The sequence below is a fragment of the Gigantopelta aegis genome, unplaced genomic scaffold, assembly GCF_016097555.1.
Source record: "Gigantopelta aegis isolate Gae_Host unplaced genomic scaffold, Gae_host_genome scaffold72, whole genome shotgun sequence".
Taxonomy (NCBI): Eukaryota; Metazoa; Mollusca; class Gastropoda; order Neomphalida; family Peltospiridae; genus Gigantopelta; species Gigantopelta aegis.
This window is the reverse complement of record NW_024537379.1, coordinates 95,773-111,158: the sequence shown is the minus strand read 5'-3', so window position 1 is coordinate 111,158 and position 15,386 is coordinate 95,773. Positions and strand designations below refer to the sequence as shown.

The window sequence follows — 15,386 nt, the reverse complement described above, 5'->3', positions numbered from 1 at the left end:
CACAATCCTGGTTTACGGGCTAGGAGACCTTATGTTGGCCCCATCCTGCGACGTCAACATCGACATTTACGTGTTCGCTGGTGCACAAATGTATAGGGGTGGAACTTGAGAAACTGGTGGCGAGTATGGTTCAGCGACGAGTCACATTTCCTTCTACAGTGACGTAGTGGACAACAACATGTTTACAGACGCCACAATAAACGTTTTGCCAACAACTGTGTCATTTGGTGGAGGGAGTGTCATGATGTGGGGAGCCATATCATATACTGGCAGCAGTGAACTTGTGTTCATAGAAGACAACCTGACAGCTGTACGCTACTGGGATGAAATTCTTCGCCATCACGTGCTTCCCATTTTGGATCGACAGAGAGAACTCTTTCAGCAGGACAATGCCAGGCCGCATACGGCACGTGTAACAATGGACTTCCTACAGAATGAGAACATTAATGTGCTGCCATGGCCATCAAGATTGCCAGATCTCAACCCATTGAACATCTATGGGACGAACTGGATAGACGTGTACGCCAGTGTGACCCGGAGCCTCAGACACTTCCGCAACTGTCACATGCACTGCAGGAAGAATGGGCTAGGATTCCACGTGCCCAGATTCAGAGACTCATTCAATCTATGCCAAGAAGATGTCGCACAGTGATTGCTGCTGCTGGTGGCCACACAAAGTACTGATTTCAGCACCCTCGTGCGACTCTGGTGATGAAAATGCCTCCACTGCCGTCAGTCCATAGCAAGAACATTGTCACATACTCTTGTCAAATTTTACTGTGATACGATCATAAATAATGAAATTATGCCACTTTGTATTAAAGAGATAATTCCATGAATATTTCGCCTATGCATTTCTTTTTTGACAAAGTATATTTCGACCAGCATTCTGAGATAAAGAAACATATTTCAACATGCATTCTGAGATAAAGAAACATATTTCACCACAAATTCTGAGAGCACTGACAAAGCAATACATGTCCCCTACTGCACGGCTAACACATTTTTATATCTCCTAAGCTCAGGGGCCATAACTCTGTCAAAAATTAGGATATCGCCACAAAATTCAAACTTGATCTGTAATACAGTTCATGTTAAAAGTTATACACAAACTTACAGCTCAATATCTTGAGGTATTCCGAACGAAATGCGAGGAAAACTAATTTTTGTATGTCCAAAGTTCAAGGGCCATAACTCTTTCAAAAATGGATAATTCGCCATAAAGGTCAAGATTGATCTGCAACAGTACTTGATAAAGTTATATACAGAATTTCAGCTGGATATCTTGTGGCATTGTGGAAAAGACATCTAGAAAACTATGCTGAACACACACTACTAACAAAACACATCAAGAACTGACAGTGACAGTTACAAAACATGCATGTTGAACGCACACTAATAACAAAACACATCAAGAACTGACAGTCACAGTTACACACACTAATAGGATGGACTCCCTGTAATGAATGGAGGGCGGCCGGTATATGTATTAATTAATTAATCAACGTGCTCCATAGTGGAGTCGTTGCACTAAATTTTAACTTGAAAAGCAATATGAATGGAGGCCAGCTGGCATATCTATTAATGAATCAATGTGCTCCATAGTGGAGTCATTGCACTAAATTTTAAATTGAAAGGCAATATGAATGGAAGCCGGCTGGCATATGTATTAATGAATCAACGTGCTCCATAGTGGAGTCATTGCACTAAATTTTAAATTGAAAGGCAATATGAATGGAGGCTTGCCGGCATATATGTATTAATGAATCAACGTGCTCCATATAGTGGAGTCGTAGCACTAAATTTTAACTTGAAAGGCAATATATGAATGGAAGCCGGCCGGCTTAATTACGTGGTGTATGTTACAACTATTCCACTGCACGTGACACATTCAAGTGATTGCCGCAAACATCAATACCGACACACACACACACATACATGCTAAATTGGTAATAATAAAGCACAAGCTGTGACAATCACATGGCACTGTAAATACACACCTCTTTCCCGATCATTGTCCACCCAGCTGCAGCTAGGCCACATTACAGATCACAAGCAAATGCTAGACACCGGAGAAAAGGGAAAACCAAACAAAAATCAATACTATATACAGAGAATATAAAAACCGGCTGTATGCATGTCGCCTCAATTAACTATTAACCCACTCACCTATCGCACGACTTCAGACGGCCTCCAAATTCATCACTCCTGTCCTGGCACACACACCGGACAGCCGTCAAGGTCAACTAGCACTTGACAAGGTCACCGTTTGCAGTCTTAACTAGCTGCTTCCAGCTCTATCCCGTGTGTCCACTATAGCGCCGCATTTCTTCGTGTGTCATCATACTCTACGGTGGTGCCCGGGATGGGCCTGCAATATTTAATATATGACGGAATGAGTCAGCTAGCAGTGGAAAACGATGCCCAGTTGCCAGGGACGTTTGACTGTAAATGAGTATGAAGATGACTGAAAACACCTTACTCCTGATAGATGTAATTGCCAGTGAATCAGTAGGCGATGTATTCAATTGATTATTTGTTGGCCTGCGAGTCTGAACGCAGCGTAGCTCCAGTGGTATTGCGTGTGTGCAATAAACTTCATTGATTTGATTAATTTATCATTGGCTATTGGATTTGGTCATTCTGGCACATAGACTTCAGTTAGAGTTTGTTTAACACCACCACTAGAGCACACTGATTAATTTATCACTGGCTATTAGATTTGGTAATTCTGGCACATAGACTTCAGTTAGTTTGTTTGTTTAACACCACCACTAGAGCACATGATTAATTTATCACTGGCTATTAGATTTGGTCATTCTGGCACATAGACTTCAGTTAGAGTTTGTTTAACACCACCACTAGAGCACACGATTAATTTATCATTGGCTATTGGATTTGGTCATTCTGGCACATACATGTATAGACTTCAGTTAGAGTTTGTTTGTTTAACACCACCACTAGAGCACACTGATTAATTGATCACTGGCTATTAGATTTGGTCATTCTGACACATAGACATCAGTCAGTTTGTTTGTTTAACAACACCACTAGAGCACATATTGATTAATTTATCATTGGCTATTAGATTTGGTCATTCTGGCACATACACTTTAGTTAAAGTTTGTTTGTTTAACAACACCACTAGAGTACATTGATTAATTTATCACTGGCTATTGGACATGGTAATTCTGACACATAGACTTCAGTTAAGTTTATCTTGTTCAACAACACCACTAGAGCACATTGATTTGATTCATTTATCATTGGCTATTGGATTTGGTAATTCTGACACATATAGACTTCAGTTAAAGTTTGTCTGCTTAACAACACCACTAGAGCACATTGATTAATTTATAATTGTCTATTAGATTTGGTAATTCTAACACACACTTCAGTTAAAATTTGTTTAACAACACCACTAGAGCACACTTTGATTAATCCATCATCAGTTATTGGATGTCAAACACTTGGGATCTCTGAAACTTGCATAGCGAATCGTGATGCAGTATACTGAACACAATGTTCCCCGTTTCATATGACACCACCGGAGTGCACGGATTATTATTAATCTATCTTAGGTTACTGAATATCAGCCATTTGGTAATTCTGACACATACATGTACATGTAGTTATCAGTTAAAGTTTTCTTGTTTAACAACATCACTATAGAACACATGCATTCATTTGTTTAATGATATATGCAGAAGACAACATAAATAAAATGGGAAATGTCAAAAGAATAGCCTAATTATAAAATATGATGGCGGCTCACCTAAAATGAGATGATGGAGGCTCACCTAAAATGAGATGATGGTGGCTCACCTAAAATGAGATGATGGTGGCTCACCTAAAATGAGATGTTCTCGGTCTGATAAAACACACCACCTAGCTATATAGGCACTAAAAAGCCGATTTAAGTGGGCTTTTTCGGTTTTCTCCACCTGCATATTTTAAATCACACCCGGGACAACCAAAATATGTTGCGGGCAACCATTCTTTGTCAAACAGTTGACCGACGGGCAACCAAGAAAATCATATTAAAAACAAATAAAATGAAAAACAAAACTCGGACAGTCACGGGCAATTCAAAATGTCGGCATTCACTCAGCGTCCATCATGCATGGTTCCTAATACCGTAATTCTCGCTACAAAATATTTCCTATTCACCCTAAAAACCTTGTTGACACATCTCAATACTGACGACTTGTGCTTAACGAGTGTGAATTTTTTAAGACACTATCTGGCAAGCTTTAGTCTAATTAATCATGAATATTTCTTAAATGTTGTCATTATTAACTTTACTTCAAAACGAGTTCTACATTTTGTAAAACGTGTTTTTCATGTTTTAAGTTCTTCGTATTTTCATGAATTAAATTGTATTTTTGTTAAATGGTTTAGTAATATCGTCAACATAACATGTATTTGGTGGCGAAATAATCCGGATAGGGACAAACTAGTAGTACAAAGTAGGGTCGATTTGACATGAGACAAAATGTTTGGTATCACTGAAAATGCGGATCAGGCCTGCTACTCATGATCGTCACGTGTACACTATTTTACAGAGTATTCCCGTGCTTTCTCACTCTAAGGAGCTGTTCAACAATTAAGCAAATCCTGCGGCATTTTGCGTCATTGGAATTATACGCGTTATCGAATGGTGGGGGTTGTTTGTTAAGAATTATGTATCCTTTTAAAAACAATATCTTGAAATATTACTAGTGTTTAATTTGTTCGATCTCCTACACAGAAGTTAAGCAGTCATTAAAAATTTGCGCTGAATAATGTTGGCTAAAGTATGTCAAAATCTTTGGGAATGGATGATGCAGCAGTTAAAACGAGTATTACATAATTTTAAGAGTTTGTCTGCGCCCTTTTTTGGAGGGGGTGAAGTGTATGCGTGCACGCGTGTTTGTGCATGTGTGTGCATGTTTTCCCAGCATTACACGATGTTATGATAGGGAGGGGATATAAAAGCCTGATTTGTGTCCGTCAGGTAATTGTTGAACTACCCCTTCCCAAATTGATTAATTTTAATAATTGAAACCCTGTAAAACTGATCATGACAGTCCAAGTGAAGATGAGCTGTAGATAAATAATGTTAAAAAAGGAATAAAACTAAAATGATAATAATAAAAATATTTTAATTTTGTTTTAATGACAGTTTAAAATTATATTCATAAAACTTTTATCAAATATGTGGGCAACCAAGAGATGATATTGGGCAACAAAACTTCAGCTACTTGTTGCCCACCGGGCAACCATCACAACTTCACATTTGTGCACCCCTAAATGTACATTTACATGTAAATTTAGAATAATTCTAACTTAGGTCAGGTTAGGTCAGGTCAAGTCAGGTCATGGGGCTTAATGTGCACATTCAGTCAGAGCAAGCTATTGTATCACACGCCTGTCATGGCACGTAGGTGTCAGCCTGGGCCGGCTCCTCCGTCCAGGACAGGAAAGGGTTTGGGGTGGGTGAGAGGAGGGTTCGCCCACTCTGACAAGTGTAAGGGAGCACCAGCAGCCCGACCAGGGTCGGTTGTGAGTGGGGTAACTCTAACTTGCTGATATATCTCAATTATCGATTATATCAACTACTGTTACAGTTAACCGTTATAATATTCAGTTCCACATACATACCTACATTTACATGTAGTTGTTACGTATGTACAAATGTATGCACAATCTCTATTATTATTTTATTTTTTTCTTCTTCTTCTTCTTCTTCTTTTGTATAGCAAACAAGCTGAACTCCAGTTCCGTGATTGGAATGGTTTACACAAAAGACATTTCAAATTACATTTATTACGTGTTTCTCATCTATTATTCAAGGCCTCTGTCATCTTCCCATCCTAACATCACAAATTAACTACTAAGACTGAGTACACCACTTACAAAAAGCAACATGTATTTATGAATAAATATGAATAAACATGAATAAATATGAATAAACATGAATAAATATGAATAAACAGAATCTAGTCCCTTCTTGACACACTACAGTCACACTACAGTCACACACACACACACACACAAACACACACACACACACACATGCACACACATGCACATACATGTACATACACACACACAAAAGGCATTTGAATGCAATATGCAAAACACTCAGGTAATCACACACACACACCGAGTCAGATGTACCACATTAGTCTTGGGGTGTTTTTTTTAAATCACAGTGGTGGATATTGTTGATTTTTAAATTATTGTTTAATTTATAACTACATGTACTCTTATAATTGATATAAAAAAATATAAAAAGTTTTGTTTAACGACACCATTAGAGCACATTGATTTATTAATCAGTGGCTACTGGATGTTAAACATTTGGTAATTTGATATATACAGTTATGTAGTCATAGAGAGAAAACCTGCTACATTTTCCCATTAATTAGTAGCAAGGGGTATTTTATATGCACCATCCCACAGACAAGATAGCACATACCACAACTGTTGATATCTTATCAGTTGTGGTGTACTGGCTGGAACGATTTCAGCTATGCGCATTCAACAATATATTAAAGGTAGAGATTTATGTGTTGGAAAGATGCATACCCGGACCACCAACACATACTGACACTTTAACAAATGAAAAACGTGTAATTTTAGAGTTAATAAAAAAACATGATTATTCCTGCTAACTGGGGGCAGCCATTTTGTTTCATTTTTGTGACGTCCGGTGGTATAGCTTGGGGTGAAGTGACGTCAGCTCCGTCCATCTGCTCTACGCACAGTGTAAACAAATGCTCTAATTTACGACAAGGCGCTTCGCTTTCATCAATCTGACTTGTAAAATAACATAAATGACTTGATAGTATAATAAACTATTTAACTAAATATATTTCAATTTGCATCAATAGAACGAAATGGAGTTATAGTATTTGTCTTTTTTTAAAAATCCAAAGAAAAAAATGCATACGGCCTATTGGTATGCTACGTTCGAGCAAAAAACGACCACTCACGATACCCAAGTGATAATTTTCTTTGGGACTATGTAATTGGTCAGTTTTGTGATTTTAGGTGGGAAAGTCTACTTAATCAAGGGTTTTACAGAATTACTTATAGTAATAAAGCAGACGGTTGATCGATTACAATTAGAGGGGTATCCGTACGGTTAACACACAATACCCTGTGATCTTAATAAAAGAGGCACGTCTTTTCAGTGTGTCTAGACACAGTGTTTGGGTACCGTCTAAATATACACCTGCCAATCAGGAACCACAGGTACAGGCCACGGAAAGAAAAAACCAATTAACTAAGAAAACACTCCCAATTATTATTTCAGTACGTGGGTTAATTTATGTACAAACCATAATACAGTTATTTCAACACTTTGACAATGGTGGTTTATTTTGTATTAAACATAAATAGATAATTGTTGCTGGCTTACTGGGATGACTATTATTACAGAATATTGCGATGCATCCGCAAAAATCAGGTATGTTTTGTTTCTTCAGTTCGAAGACTAATTCCTGACGTGACACGTTAGGTATTATGTAACCACCAGCTCGCCAGAGGGCGTATTCACTGGGATGATACAAAATGAATGGCTGCGCCCGTTATATATAATAGCCATCACATTTAACCATTTTATTAATTAACTATCCGATTATACTTGTTGATATTAAGCAATAATGTGTATTATATTTATCGTTGAATATGCATACCAGGTCAAATGCCTTGATTGTCCCTTCCTTTAAAACTGCTTCATGTGCTAAATCATGTTTTCCTCGAATATAAACATGAATCATGTTTTGGAAATGAACCTATGTAGACATGTATGTATATATATGTATGTACAGGCACAGATCTACAGGGATGGGGATGGGGGTCAAGGGGTTCCGGACACCCCCCCCCCCCCCCTCCCCCAAGAAAATTAAAACATTTTACACTTATTTTGAAGTGCATTCATCACTAATGTATTTAACATTGAAGTAGTATATATTTAAACTTTGTTTGTTTTAACGACTCCACTAGAGAACATTGATTTACTAAATAATCATCAGCTACTGGCAGGACCCAACACTGCGAGTAAAACACTCACATTTGCAAATATTTTGTTCACAGGCAACTGTTTCTTAAAAAGTAGTAGCCAACTGGTGAGTACAAAATATTGGACCTATTGGAAGCACAAACAAGTTGAACATATGTATGAAATCATCAGTTATTAATATCTTAGTAATTAGTGTAACAGAATTTCGAAACAAATCATGTTTACTTCCTATATTACTTCGCCAAATTCCGCCTTAGATCATCTGAATTCGTTATAGATGCATTTATTTTGAGTCTTAGCCAGAACATATATCATGTACAGAATTTTTTTAGCCAACAATAGGGTAGAGTAATCATGAGTCGGACAGCTATTAATGTTCGTTTGTACATGTATCTTGGTACACTAAACGATTACTAAACAATAGCTAGTATTTCTTAGACTTTATGTAGTGTATATTCTCTTAAATGTAAGTACTTTATTATAGCACAGATCTAGAGAAGAATATGAGTATTATGACTCGGAATTATCAAACATTGTACAAAAACAACAACCAAATATTGGAGCAACAGCACCAGAATTCACATACTGTGACTATACAGTTCTTCCCACGGGGAACACTTTCTTATAAAATGGAATTTACTACATGTGAAATTATTTGTTCTTTATGGCTAAATAAAATTGCAATGATATTTAAATAAATGATATAAAATTATTTAAAAATCATCTGTTCATATCATACTATATGGGTTTTTTTAAAAATTGCTACACAAAATCAGTAATCGCTAATCAATGTTCAGATTGATTAGCGAATTTGTATACTTTGTTTGTATGAATAATAAAAATATACATTTAATACTTTTTTCAGGAAATTTCATTAAAAAAATAAACATATGGTGCATGTGACAATATCAACGATGAGAACTATTAATAGACACCTCAAATGCTGGGTAATTCCAGCAAGTTAACTGAACGTCAAAATTATGTTTTCATTGCTCTACTGTGCAAGTTCATAAGTTCGTAAATTTCTTCCCCAACCTTTTAGTATTAAAACAAGAATGTATTGTATTGTACTGCAATACAGCTGTCATGAATCGATGTATTTTATTGTGGCCCTCGTATCGTGATATGATACTGTATCACCATATCTTTACAGCTCCAGAGGGCATCATGTCACTTGCTGTTGTAGTTCATTAAAACAAACTGAGGACAAACGCATATGTCTCTGAGGTTGATTTTAATTAACTACTGGCATATTGCTGTCGGTGCCATTCTAAAATTCGAACCCTGCTGTTAGCCTACTACTTCACGAGCTATTAATATTATCTATGACCTGTTATCTCCAGAGGACAATATTTTTGAAGCTTAGGCTTACAAACAAACAAAATCTAAATAATCAAATCTGATCATATTAATTTTACTTGACATATTTTCATTAATATTATAATAAATCGATACGCCGGTTTTCCTGGTTTTGGCCGTTTCCGAATTGAGTGTTTGCGTTCAAATGGCGAAACTGTAAAGTAAGAACGGATGTCAACGCCTGTCTGTTTCGAAAATATGGAATATAACAGCATTCTTACCCGTTTCATTAACTTGTCAAAAACGAATACACAGCAATCCTTAAAATATGGTTCCAAAACACAATTCTACACCGACACAGATCCAAACACCATGTCACATGATTAAATCACGTGAGAGGCTACATTTCGTTTGCATAAAACGCGACTACATTCTTTTGCTGAATAATTATACATGATTAGGTATCGATACAATCTAATTAAAATTAGCTCCACAATTTTTAATTAGATTGGTATCGATAATCCACGATTGCAGTTGTAACTTTAAAATTCAATTATATCAACAACATACCAAAAACATGTGATGCATATACACTGAACCGAAAAAATAACGTGACGTATAACTAAGGTTTCAATATGTTCATATATATTAAAGCTAAAGCTGGCCGCACACTGCCCTTGCGGGCAACGGTTTTTGACCGGCGTTATATCAAATTATTTTGATTTCTGCGGTCATTGCTGCATCAAGGACCGCCGGCATGAAATCATTACGACATGGCTACGGCGTTATCCGCACATAAAGGCTTCCGGCTCTGTGATTCGTGGCACCGATCAAAAACCGTAGCCCGCAAGGGCAGTGTGTGGCCAGCTTAACCGGGCCAGCCGGCAGTCGCAGGCTTGTTTGTCGGTCGTCGAGATCGAATGAACAACAAAAAAAATATATGTTTAATTTTTATTATTATTATTATTTTTTTTTTTTTTGCTATGTTTAAAATGCATGAGAAAATCATGTACCAGCGTGAGAGCGTGACACGACGTTCAAATGCATGAATGCGTGAGACTTGACAGCACTGATGAGGCTGCAAGTGGCAAGTAGATCTGCTGCAGTTCTTGGCGGTGGGTGAACTTCATTGAGCTTTCTTAGGACCTCGTCCCAAAAGTGTTCTATCGGAGTTAGCCTCACCGAAAGCAGGTCATGGCATGATTCTGATAATGTGCGTCCGGAGAAAGTCCCCGGAAAGTATGGCAGTGCGGGCACGAGCGTTTGTCCAGCTACGAGCAAGAGAAGACACATTTCATTTCAACTTATGTTCGTGCTTATATCCAATTAAGGTTCAAGCACGCTTTCCTGGGCACACACGTCATAGATCAGGCCTGATGTTTATAAAACATTTAGAGTCAAGACTCGAGACTCTAATAGAGTGTGATACTAATGTCATGACAACGCCATACAAACTGTATGCGTTTGACGTCATTAAAGATTGCGTCTGGTCTCTAAATGTTTTATAGGCACGGGCGGTAGGCTGTCTGTCCAGGACAGTGGGTTAGTGGTTAGTGAGAGTGAGAAAAGGGTGTAGTGGTCTTACACCTACCCATCGAGTCGTTAAAACTCGCTCTGGGTTGGAGCCGATACCGGGCTGCGAACCCTGTACCTACCAGCCTTATGCCCGATGGCTTAACCACGACACCACCGAGACCGCGGTGGAAGACAAAAAAAAGTATGTCTAAGAAGGTGAGGTTTAAGTTCTTATAGGACTTGATCCATATGTAAGTAAAAAAAAGTAAAGTTTGTTTTATTTAACGACGCCGCTAGAGCACATTGATTTTATATCTTATCATCGGCTATTGGACGTCAAACATATGGTCATTCTGACACTGTTTTTAGAGGAAACCCGCTGTCGCCACATAGGCTACTCTTTTTACGACAGGCAGCAAGGGATCTTTTATTTGCGCTTCCCACAGGCAGGATAGCACAAACCATGGCCTTTGTTGAACCAGTTATGGATCACTGGTCGGTGCAAGTGGTTTACACCTACCCATTGAGCCTTGCGGAGCACTCACTCAGGGTTTGGAGTCGGTATCTGAATTAAAAATCCCATGCCTCGACTGGGATCCGAACCCAGTACCTACCAGCCTGTAGACCGATGGCCTGCCACGACGCCACCGAGGCCGGTTCCATATATAAGAGATACATGTATACATGTAACCTCGGGTAGTGAATTAAGACACAAGAAGATTTTCTTTAATGATGACCATATAAAAAAACCTAGTCATCTTGTTCTAGTTCGCACTACAACTTTCATGTGAAAATATGTCGATATATCTTTGACTTTGAAGTCTTTGAAAGATGTTCAGTTGCTGAGGTAAAAGTAGAACAAAGAATGAGATCGGGTGTGGTTAATTTGGCGTGAACAGGTGGAAAAATACCCAACGTGCAGTACGTGCTACTGTCCTTGCTAAGCGTCACTGTATTCAGTCACCCGTAACCTGTCACCAATAACACGTGCCACCGAATACATAACAAACCAATATCCAATCTAAACAAACCAACCAATAACATTACACACACTATTAATATATATATATATACTATAATAAGGTAAGTGACTAACTAACTACAAACGATTAATATCCTAAATATCTAATTAATAATATATTTAATGACAAAATTACACTTGGTCACACACACACACACACACACACACACTGTCGAAAAAGTGACAAACTGTGCCTATATACTGAAAAAACCCACACAAAAACTCCCGATTTGTACATATAGTATTTGTTGTGTTAAAGAATTCATTGTGTAATGAAATTATATAGGTAGTATTAGCCTTGAGCTGTATTATCAGGATTCATGAATTGTATCGATTATTTTTGCACTGTTAATCGTCGACAACGTGAAATTCAATTCGCACGTGCATGCACATCTTCATAATCAAGGCTAGTATTCGTTCCTCGTATTCAGCCTTGATACATGTCGTCAAGATTACTGATATCCACTACTAGCGTCCTCTATTGGAAGAAAATTTGTAACACCGATTATGTCCCTTACACGATGACATCGTTGACCAATCACAGCATCGGTAACATGTGACAATCTTGAAAGCAATATAAAAAATTAACCGCCAAACACGACACGTTTCCACGGACGCTGACGCTGCCATCTTTGTTTATAATAACAAGGGAATCTATAAGGAGCGTTGCGATTCGTTGCAATCAGATCTCATCGCATCCAATGAAATTTAAGTATTTTGTGGCACGATTTCTTGACGACATGTATCAAGGCTGAATACGAGGAACGAATATTAGCCTTGATTTATGAAGATGGTGCATGCATGGTTCGACATGTCCCGTGTAGTATTCGGTCAATTTGTTTTACTTGTCTTACTGACATTGTTGTCAAGTGAACGAAAACGCTTAAAAAATTGTAAAAAAAATTAATGTTTTTTACATTGTAGCATTTTTAGTATGCCAAGAATACCCAATATATATTTACGCGAACGGGCGATTGGCATGCTTGATGCTGGCATGTCGACAGAAGACGTTGCAAGGCATGTTGGGAGTTCAAGTCGAGCGATACGAAATCTTCGCGTAAGATTTCGAACGACAGGAAGCATCAACGACTTGCCACGTCGTGGACGTCCGCGTGTTACAACGCGTGGTCAAGACCGCTATATCATGAACACGCATTTGCAAACTGCCACTGCTACTGCTGCTAACACACCTGGGCTTCATAATAACCGAATCAGTGGGCAAACTGTTCGTAATCGTCTGCCGTAGAACGGTTTACATGTACGACGTCTTAACGCAACGTCATCGTCTAAATCGTCTTAATTGGGCACGTGTACACACTCGTTGGATACGGCGACGCTGGAATACCGTTCTTTTTTCGGATGAATCCAGATTTTCTTTACAACGTGGTGATGGCAGGGTGCGCGTCTACCGTAGGAGAAATGAACGCTATGCTGACTGTTGTGTTCTTGAACGAGATCGTTTCGGGGGTGGGGGTTGTGTCATGGTCTGGGCAGCTATTGCCCATGGTTATCGTTCACCACTAGTCGTCACTGATTGTTTTTTTTGTGGGTTTTTTTTAACCCCTACCAGTTTCTGTTAACCTATGGCCATGATTTTTGCACCAAACGATGCATCATGGAACACTCTTTAGTTTAAACGCATATATAACAATTATTCCTCCGATTTGTTTTCATCAAGTTATGTTCAAGCAAAGTTAGCGGAAGTTTCTTATTTTGTTCAGTATATATATATATATATATATATATATATATATATATATATATATATATATATATATATATATATATATATATATATATATATATACACACACACACAAGATCCGTGACACCATTATATCTGTGTGGGACAATATTCTGAAATACCACAGGTATTTGATCCAGATTCCTCCCCATACAATGAAGTTTTGCTCACCCCATGGGTCTCTCTCCGTCATACATGTGCGCGCTCGCGCACACACACATACACACACACACACACACACACACAGAGAAAAATACAAGATGAACATTTAGTGCTGAAAAAGTAAAACTATTGTATTTTTCACCTGTCGAAATATATAAATATTTGTATTTAAATTAGAACCAGAGAAACACGAAGAATAAAGGAGAAGGTGAACTTTTTTTCCCCAGTCTTAACGGGGGCGGGACGTAGCTCAGTGGTACAGCGCTCGCCTGATGATCGATCGATCTAGGGTCGATTCCCGTCGGTGGGCTCATTGGGCTATTTCTTGTTCCAGCCAGTGCCCGCCTCCCTAAATTTTGCGATAGTTATAAACCCATTCGCCCCCCCCCCCCCCCCCCCCCAAATGGATTTTCTGGATCCGTCACTAGCTAGTATACTGGTTTATTTTTAATGTCATGTATGTCATTCCTTTTGAACATATAACCAATAAAAGTATAACTGAGAGTTGTATATGTGTGTGATTTTAGTTAGTCCCGTCTTGATATTTCAGGACGTAGGAAGCGGGGGGGGGGGGGGGGGGGGGATATAGCAGCGATGGTATATATATATATATATATATATATACACACATACACATACACATATACATATATATATATATATACATGTATATATATATATATATATATATATATATATAGATATATATAGACACACACACACACACACACACATATATATATATATATATATATATATATATATATATATATATATATATATATATATATGTGTGTGTGTGTGCGCGCGCACATACACATACACACACACACACACACACACACATATATATATATATATATACTACTTAAAAGAATTTAAGGGTCAGACAATATTTTCGACATTATTTTCTGAATGTCAATTATATTAGCTAGACCATAATGTCACGCATGGTATTGTTCCATTTTGACGAAAGTGGGTCTAAGCAACCCATAAATGAATTAAAATCCACTGTCACTGACACTGTCGACTAGTTCTAATGGCGAAAACATGCTTACATTTACACGTAAATTAGGGCGAAAGCGAAAGGTCTGCTAAGTGCCCATAACATAGCTTTTTCACAAAGCGCTTCATTTGCACGCTTTGCACGTGTATTCCATGTTCCCAATGCTGAATTTCCATATAATTGGAGCTTGCGTTCGTGTACGGTACACACTCCAAATTCGACAATGGTACGACTTCAATTGACTATCGAAGATCGAGGAAGGGCTATTGCTTGGCTTCAGGATGGCAATACGCAAAGAAATGTTGCTCTGAGACTTGGTGTCAGTCAGAGTGTCGTTGGCCGACTGTGGCAACGGTACCAAGCAACGAATTCTGTTCGAAATCGTCCACGTTCGGGAAGACCCCGAAGCACTACAAATAGAGAGGACCGCTACATCACCAATATGGCTCTACGTCAACGCACAACCACTGCACGCCGATTACGTGACAATCTGCGGACTGCGACTGGAACTCGAGTGTCTGATCAAACCATACGCAATCGTCTGAGAGCCAATAATCTACGCTGCCGTCGCCAGGCTGTTCGACCACCACTCCTACCACGTCACAGAACGGCCAGACGTCACTGGTGC

General features: G+C 38.4%; 1 protein-coding gene across 1 annotated transcript in view; it reads right to left on the bottom strand.

The window, feature by feature from the left end:
* The window catches only part of LOC121367255 (TBC1 domain family member 5-like), a 75,365-nt gene extending 65,653 nt beyond the window's left edge, over positions 1–9,712 (bottom strand). The window contains 2 exon segments of the mRNA XM_041491367.1: positions 2,170–2,371; positions 9,592–9,712. The gene's annotated coding sequence lies outside the window, so the exon portion shown is untranslated.
* Between the last annotated feature and the right edge of the window lie 5,674 nt (positions 9,713–15,386).